The sequence below is a fragment of the Tupaia chinensis genome, unplaced genomic scaffold (assembly GCF_000334495.1).
Source record: "Tupaia chinensis unplaced genomic scaffold, TupChi_1.0 Scaffold143247_2, whole genome shotgun sequence".
Lineage (NCBI taxonomy): Eukaryota > Metazoa > Chordata > Mammalia > Scandentia > Tupaiidae > Tupaia > Tupaia belangeri.
The window spans coordinates 1830795-1838291 of record NW_006203092.1 but is presented as its reverse complement, the minus strand read 5'-3'; the positions used below and the strand labels follow the sequence as shown (position 1 = coordinate 1838291).

The following is a 7497-nucleotide window of genomic DNA, read 5'->3' as shown; positions in this document are numbered from 1 at the left end:
TTCCCTGCTGATTTTGATCAGATTAAGTCTTTACATTTCGTGCACTCAGGGCATCTTGAGTATCTTCCTTAATGCGTACTACTCTTGTGTTCTCTGGATTAAAACATGCTTTTCTAACAAGACTGTCAGCTCTTCGAGAAGTTTCTATTGTTTTAACCTTCTATTCTCAGTGTCTCTAAGAGTTATTTATTAAAGTAAAAGCATCGGTCAGATTGGTCTTTATATAGTTAGTATAAACTCAACCACTTATTTTGAATGAAATGTCTGGGATGAATCTTCAGATCCAACTGGATTCTGAAACTTAAACAATGTTATCAGAATTCTATCTTATTTTCTTTCTTTCTCTCTATCATTTTGTCTTTATCTTTTTTCTCTTGTCTGTCACTTCCTCTTATTCTCTTTTCCTTTTCTTCTTTCTCCTATCTCTGGATCTTCTCTACTTTATTGGCCTCATGTACAAGCAAACTTTTCCAAGAAAAATGGCTGATAGCAGATTCAGACTGAAATTCTTACAGCTGAACAAATCTAGCAGAAGGAAAGGATTTTAAAAGTTTAGAATCTTAAGATTGAATCATTCTAGAACAATGTGGGTCAAAAGGTCATCTGTCAACCAGTCACCATGCCCAGGAGAATGTATTACAGAAACTGGCCAGGCCTAGGTCCAAGATATATCTCTGGAGGGAGGAGAGTGGGTTGTCTGCACAACACAAAGTTTGACTCCTCAAAAGAAAATTAAGGTGGTATTTCCAGAAGAAGAGGTAATGAATACCAGCAAAAAAACCCCACAACATGCAAAACAAACAAATAACCCAATTATATATCCCTACACCGAAATATGATTGAGAGGGACCAGCAGAGGCATAATGGTTATGTCACTGGATTCCCACATAGTCGACTGTGGTTTGAATCTCAGACCCCCCAACTTGAAATCTCACTGAGCATGTGTGTGTGCATGCCCAAAATCCCTAGAAGAGAAAGGAGGAGAAGGGATTGCAGTAAGGCTGTCCCCCCTGGGGGGTGATTTCTCTCTTTCTGTCTCTGTCTCTCTGGCACATGGACACGCCCTATAGTCAAAAAAAAAAAAAAAAAAGGAAGAAAAGAAAAAGAAAAAGAAAATAAATATGATTGAGAACATGATGATTTTGGGAGGTATGGCATAATGCAGACCACAGGAGATAATTTAAAGGAATTGTACAGGGAAAGACAAAAGGCGTTATTTGGATTAGGGTGGTTTTGCTTTTTGGATTTTTGTGGTGTGTGTGTGTGTGTGTGTGTATGTGTGTGTGTGTGTGTGTGAGAGAGAGAGAGAGAGAGAAAGAGAGAGAGAGTGAGTGAGAGAGAGAGAATATATCTTTACTGAGAACTTATTCATTCACAAACTCAAGTGGAAAGCCACTGCTGTTATCTATGGAAATCTGTACAGCAGTTCTGTATTTTCAGTTTCTGCTCAACTAAATAGCTAATATAAACCATAAGTGTCATGGAATTATCCCAATTCCACCCAATACCAATCCAGACACACCCTAACACTAGATGCAAAACAAAAGTTGCAGAATAGACATTTGGGACTCTATATGTCAGCAGCTCTTCCAGGACCCAACGAAAAAGCATTAATTTGAAGAGTTATTCAATTTAGGATTAGCAGATGTTAAGCATCTGCATGCTATTCACACTCTTATTGTCCTGGACATAATTAACTGTGTTATTTCATCTGAGAATCATCACCCTGGCAGGGCTGTTGCAGAGGGAATATGGTGGCTACCACTGACAGAACAGTACCATGTTCCTTTTGGGGTGACCTAATGAGAATTATAAGAGGCTTTTTGCACATCCTGTATTTTTGTGTCCCTTTGGAAAGCATTCTGACTCTCTCTGCCTGTGGAAATCTTGATTTTTCATCCCTTCCTCAATGATGTTTTCTTTTGTCTTCTCCTTGGTCCAGTTGAATGCAGGACTTTTCAACTTCAGCACTGTTGACAGCTTTGACCAGGTAAGTTTTTCATGGGGATCTATTTCATTTATTGTAGGATGTTTAACAATATCCCTGGCCTCTACCCAGTAGATGCCAGTAGTATCCCCAGGCATTTGGGGTGGTTCCAAAATTGCCTCAGGTTCAGAACAATTGGCTAGTACTGCATATTTTCCTGAGATGACAGAAATCATCCCTGTGGTTTTAGCTACCATCTTACAAGTGTTTCTTATATTTTTGTATTTGTACCAATAGTGCATCTCTATCTAATTGACTGCCTCTCTCAAACCTGTAAATGAACATATCAAAAACAGGGACAAGCAGATGGTGTAATGGTTACATCACTGGACTCCCACATGGCCAACTGCAGTTCGAGTCTTGAACCTGGTGACTTGAAACTCATGCTAGGTGTGTGTGCATGTGTGCCCCAAATCTTGAGAGGACAATGGAGGAGAATGGATTGTTTTATGGCCATCCCCCCGGGTGGCGATTTCTCACCTTCTGTCTCTCTGTCTCTCTTTGTCTCTCTGGTGATCACATGCGCCCTATACCAAAAACTAACTCACTCTCTCTCTCTCTGTATATATATATACAAACATCTTTCCCAAGACTTACTCTCATATCTTTCTCACTATTCTTTTCCTCTGCTACATCTCAGTTTTTTTAAAGATCTACTTTATTAAATTTATTTATTTATCTATCTACTTATTTATATATATTTTAATTTAATCAGAGATGTACAGAACAAAAGAGAGAAAGAGAGAGAGAGAGAAAGGGAGAAATCAAGCTACCAGATCTGGGACATGAACCATGGTGGGCCATGTAGGGGTCCAGTGCCCTTAACCACCATGCCACCTGCCAGCCCCATCTCAGTTTTTTCAGAATAATTATTTTATTTATCATTATTATTATTATTAGAGGATTTTCTATAAGTTATGTGTACTTTCCAGAGAGAGAGACAGACAGACAGACAGATAAACAGACAGACAGAGGCAGTGAAGGGGAAAATGAGAAATCACTTTCCCAGAGAGATGGCCATGCTGCAATTGCTTCTCCATTCTCCTCCCAGGATTTTGGGCACACATGTACCTGTGCTTGGCATGAATTTCAGGCCACTGTGTCCAGGACTCAAACTATGCTTGACCATATTGGAGTATTATTATTTCTTAATTTGACCAGAGGGAGACAGAGAGAGAGAAAGGAAAAATAAGAAAGTAAGACCAGAGTTCAAGTCTTTCTTGTGAAATGCTACAGGGCATGTGTGCTTGCCAGAAAGAGAGAGAAAGAGAGAGAGTGAGAAATCACTTCATCCTGGGGTCATGACCATGACACAATCCCTTCTCTTCAATTCTCCTCTCATGACTTTGGGCACGCACATACATGTACCCAGAATACCCCTCAAACCACTAGGTCCGAGACTCAAACTGTACGTTGAGCCACGTGGAATCTCACCATCTCAACACACTGACCTTGTTCAGACTTTTTCTACCATACCACACACTCAGAGTAGCATTCATGGATTTGGAGGAAGATCGGATGGGTCACCATTGGTTCAATTGCTTTGAAAATAGCTGTACCAATCTGCAGTTATTAGACCATAAAGACAAAACTAAAACTGGAACCCAGGTGTTAGCAGGTTTACTTTTATTTTTTTTTAAATATGGAATTAGAAAGAAGTTCAACAATAAAAGTGCAAGACATATTTTGAGAACTACAAAACCTTCTTGAAAAGAATTAGGAAGACTTGGGACCATCATATGGCGTAACTGTTACATTGCTGGACTCCCATGTAGTCATCTGCAGTTTGAGTTCTGAACCAAGCAGCTTAAACTCATGCCAGGTGCATATGCATGCATGCCCAAGAACTTGAGAGAATAATGGAGGAGAAGCAGTTGCGGTGTGGCCATTCCCCCAGGGGACGATTTTTTGCTTTTTGTCTCGGTCTCTTTGGCGAGTGCACGCACCTTATAGCAAAAACCTCTCTTCAAAAGAAAAAAGGTAAGATTTAAATGAAAAGACACCCAAAAAGACTTAAGTTATTAATATGACAAAACTCTTAGTCTCAGCCAGCCAGGAACACAGGGATGTGCATGGCCTGTGTGGTCAGGGAGGCCTGAAACAGCCTCAGGCCCCTCCCCAAATGGGTCTAGTTACTTTACTGATGAGCTACTGCCTGGCCCAAAACTCTCCTTCCCTCCATGGGACATTTGACAAAGCTGGAGATAATTTTGTTTTTGTTTTTTACAATGCAGAGATGATACTGGCATCCAGTGGGTGGAATCCACCAATGCTGCTAAAACGACTGAGAATGCACATGAGTGTCGTGGGGACATCCCCTAAAGAAAAAAAATATTGACTCTAAATGCCAATAGTGTTGAGGTTGAGAACCCCTCATCTCGAAGTTTGATTAGATTCAGGTCCACAATTTGCTCAACACTACTGGAGTGATATTGAGTGTTTGTTATTGTTAGTAATATAAGGAGTTATTGAGAATTGCTACCTGGAGGCTCCAATTGGCTATGGATTGAAAATAAGTAATATTCTATTTGCATAATTTCTTCTTCATTTGTTAGTTGGTAAACTATACAGTGAAATTTTACCTCAACTACTCTCTGGTTACACAGAAAGGTGATTTAAAGTTTTAAAGTCCATTGAATGTCTAACAATTGAGTAGAATTTCACCAATGTGACTGCATATTTTCTTCCTGTAGACAACATCAAGATGAGCTGGTTTACAGAACCAGCAGCTAGCATAATGGCTATGTTGCTGGATTCCCATGTAGCCAACTGCGGTTTGATGCCAGGACCCAGTGACTTAAACTCACACCAGGACTATGCGTGTCTGTGCCCATGATCCCGAGAGGAAAATGGAGGAGAAAGGATTGCGGCATGGCCATCCCCCTGAGGGGTGATTTCTCGCTTTCTGTCTCTCTGTCTCTTTCTGTCTTTCTGGTGAACACACGCATCCTATAGCAAAAACCTCTCAAAAAAAATATAGCTGGGTTAGAATACATAAACCTGAGGCTGGTGGGTGATGTGGTGGTTAAGGGCACTAGATTTATACATGGCTAAATGTGGTTCAAGTCTTGGAACATGGTGGGTTGCTTTCTCACTTTCCCTTTCTTTCTGTATCTCTCTGGTTGAATTAAATAAAAAATTAATAGTAACAGATGGAATTAAATAAGTAAATAATTCTTGAAAAAAGAATACACAAACCTCTCCTTTTCAGTCTTACTAGACACTCTATTAGAGTATGTCTACTGAGATTTTTTTCCCTCAATAACTTTAGCTGTATTTAAAGTTAATGAGCTTTTTCAATTAAAGCACAGATATTTAAGCCTTTGGATAGCATTAGAATGAATCAGGGTGTATCTAATTACACTGGGTAAATTCTTAAGAGGCTGAGAAGATTATTCAGAACAAACACATTTTAAGAGAGTCACGTTGTAGACATTGTTCTAACCTGTATGCAAATCACCATTGTGAAAGGGGTCTCCAGATGTACTAGAGTTGAGAGTTTGAGGAATACATTCAATAGAAAGCATTACAATGATTCTTTTCAACAGAAATTTGTCAACTATAAAATTTGAAGGCAAAGAGATGTACTCCATGATGAGACTGCCTACAAAGCAACCTCGGTGCATTTGCAGTAGGAGTCTACTTTATTGCCCTGTCATGTGCCTAACTTCAGACCCAGTGAGAATCAAATGTCTAAATAAATCAGGAATGTATACCAGAATGTGTTTTTCAATGGTCTATCTAGAGTCGAATTTCCACCACTAAAGCTAGGATGAATAAATATTAACATTGACTAGGGACTGGACGGCTGGTGCAGTAGTGATGCAATTCTCTGTAAGACTGACCCTCATGGGAAAATTCTAGGATTACGCCCAGAGACCTCCCTGAACATGTTGGCACACATGTGCTCACGATCTGGGGCAGGCTGATGCTGCAGTGAATCACAGTGTAAAAGACCTGTATGGAACGCTGTTTCTGTATTTTTCTCTTTTTCTCGTTCTATTTCTCTCTCTGTCTCTTTCACTTATGGAAGAAAAAGAAAACTTAGAAAAAGGTTGACTAGGTCTACACTTGTGGCCACTTGTAAAAGGAGAGCTTCAGCTTCACTAGAGCCATATAAAGGGGGGAGTAGGATGGTCCTCAAACAGAGGTGTTTTTAGTCAGTCATATGAAGTAGATGTCCACTGTATTTAGGTTTGGTGGTGTTTCAGCCCTAACTCTAACCACTTATTTCCTATAAATATCATACTGAATTTTTACTTGAGCAACTTCTTTATGTAAAGAATATGAAGAAAGGAATTCAAAATTTTTTTAGTTGTTTTCTGAAGATTTTAGTATTTTATTTTTCACTTTGCCAATTAATTCTTTCATATAACTTTAGTACATTAGCCTTTAGTCAATAACAATTGTAGAAATTATAGTTGTGTGACTGTTTTTAAGAATGAACATTTATAATTGGTTCTCTATTTCTAGAAGTTTTATTTGTTTCAATAATTATAGCATCTCATTCCAGAAACGAGGAAAAAAATCTTTAAGTGTATGTGTGTGTCATCTATGTGTGCACACATGTGTTTCATTAAAAATTGCAAGAGAAATTTGAACTTTCTAAGTGTAATCACAGGAAATTCTTGAATTTCGTACTTTATTAATGTCATTATTTTAATCACTTTCATTAGTAGAGAAACTAGAGAAAGTATTTCTAGCAGCAAAAATAGAAATAGAAAACAAAGAAGTATGAAGCATATGCTAAAGAGAAAAAATATTAAGATTATGGAGTATTTTGTAGAATATCAATAGGCATTTACTAAACATTCACTGAAGGTAGAAATAAATACAAACTTTTCATGTGAAGGTTTTTTTCCTAAAATTGCAGCTTAATTAATGATAGATGATCATATATGCTATTGCTTGTGATAATCTATCATACTTGTCTTAGTATCCCTTCCTTTGAAAACATCGGGCAGTATTTGGAAATGATATTTAGGGTATAGTTCCTGGAATGTTACTCTTGCATGCCACTCCTCAGCCATGTGCACAGAAGTGTATGATTCTCAAATACTGCAGGACATAGTCATGGCAGGACACAATTAGCTAGGAGGAGTGGTTATCGATTTATTGTGCTTTCAATACATTTTATTTTTAATTAACTCTGTAATGTGCTCCTATGTGCAACAGGAAAAATGTTAAAATACATATTCCAGAGTGTTGTGGGAATTGAACTGACTATATGTGCTAAATGCATAAGAGCATGTAAAGTAAAATATATAATATTATATTTAAATGTGCTTAGGATTATACCTTAATCAATTTATTAAGTAGGTACTCCATAACTGTCAGATATTGTTACTGTCATATTAAAACATGTGAATATAAAAATATACCTTAGTTTTAAATAATATCTCCAAAAAATAATATACCATAATTTACCTAGTAATGAACTACTAGGTTGTACAATCTTTTTTTAAAAAAACTTTTATGTATTTCATTTTTTCACTAATGAGAGAGACAGG

At 37.8% G+C, this 7497-nt stretch overlaps 1 long non-coding RNA gene across 3 annotated transcripts in view; it reads left to right on the top strand.

Moving 5' to 3' along the window:
- Positions 1-4770, top strand: part of LOC102496516 (uncharacterized) — a 7744-nt gene extending 2974 nt beyond the window's left edge. For all 3 annotated transcript variants that reach the window (XR_003547068.1, XR_003547067.1, XR_336769.1), the window contains 2 exons: positions 1943-1990; positions 4681-4770. This is a non-coding gene — a long non-coding RNA (uncharacterized LOC102496516). The remainder of the gene's footprint in view (positions 1-1942; positions 1991-4680) is intronic.
- The last annotated feature ends 2727 nt before the right edge of the window (positions 4771-7497 follow it).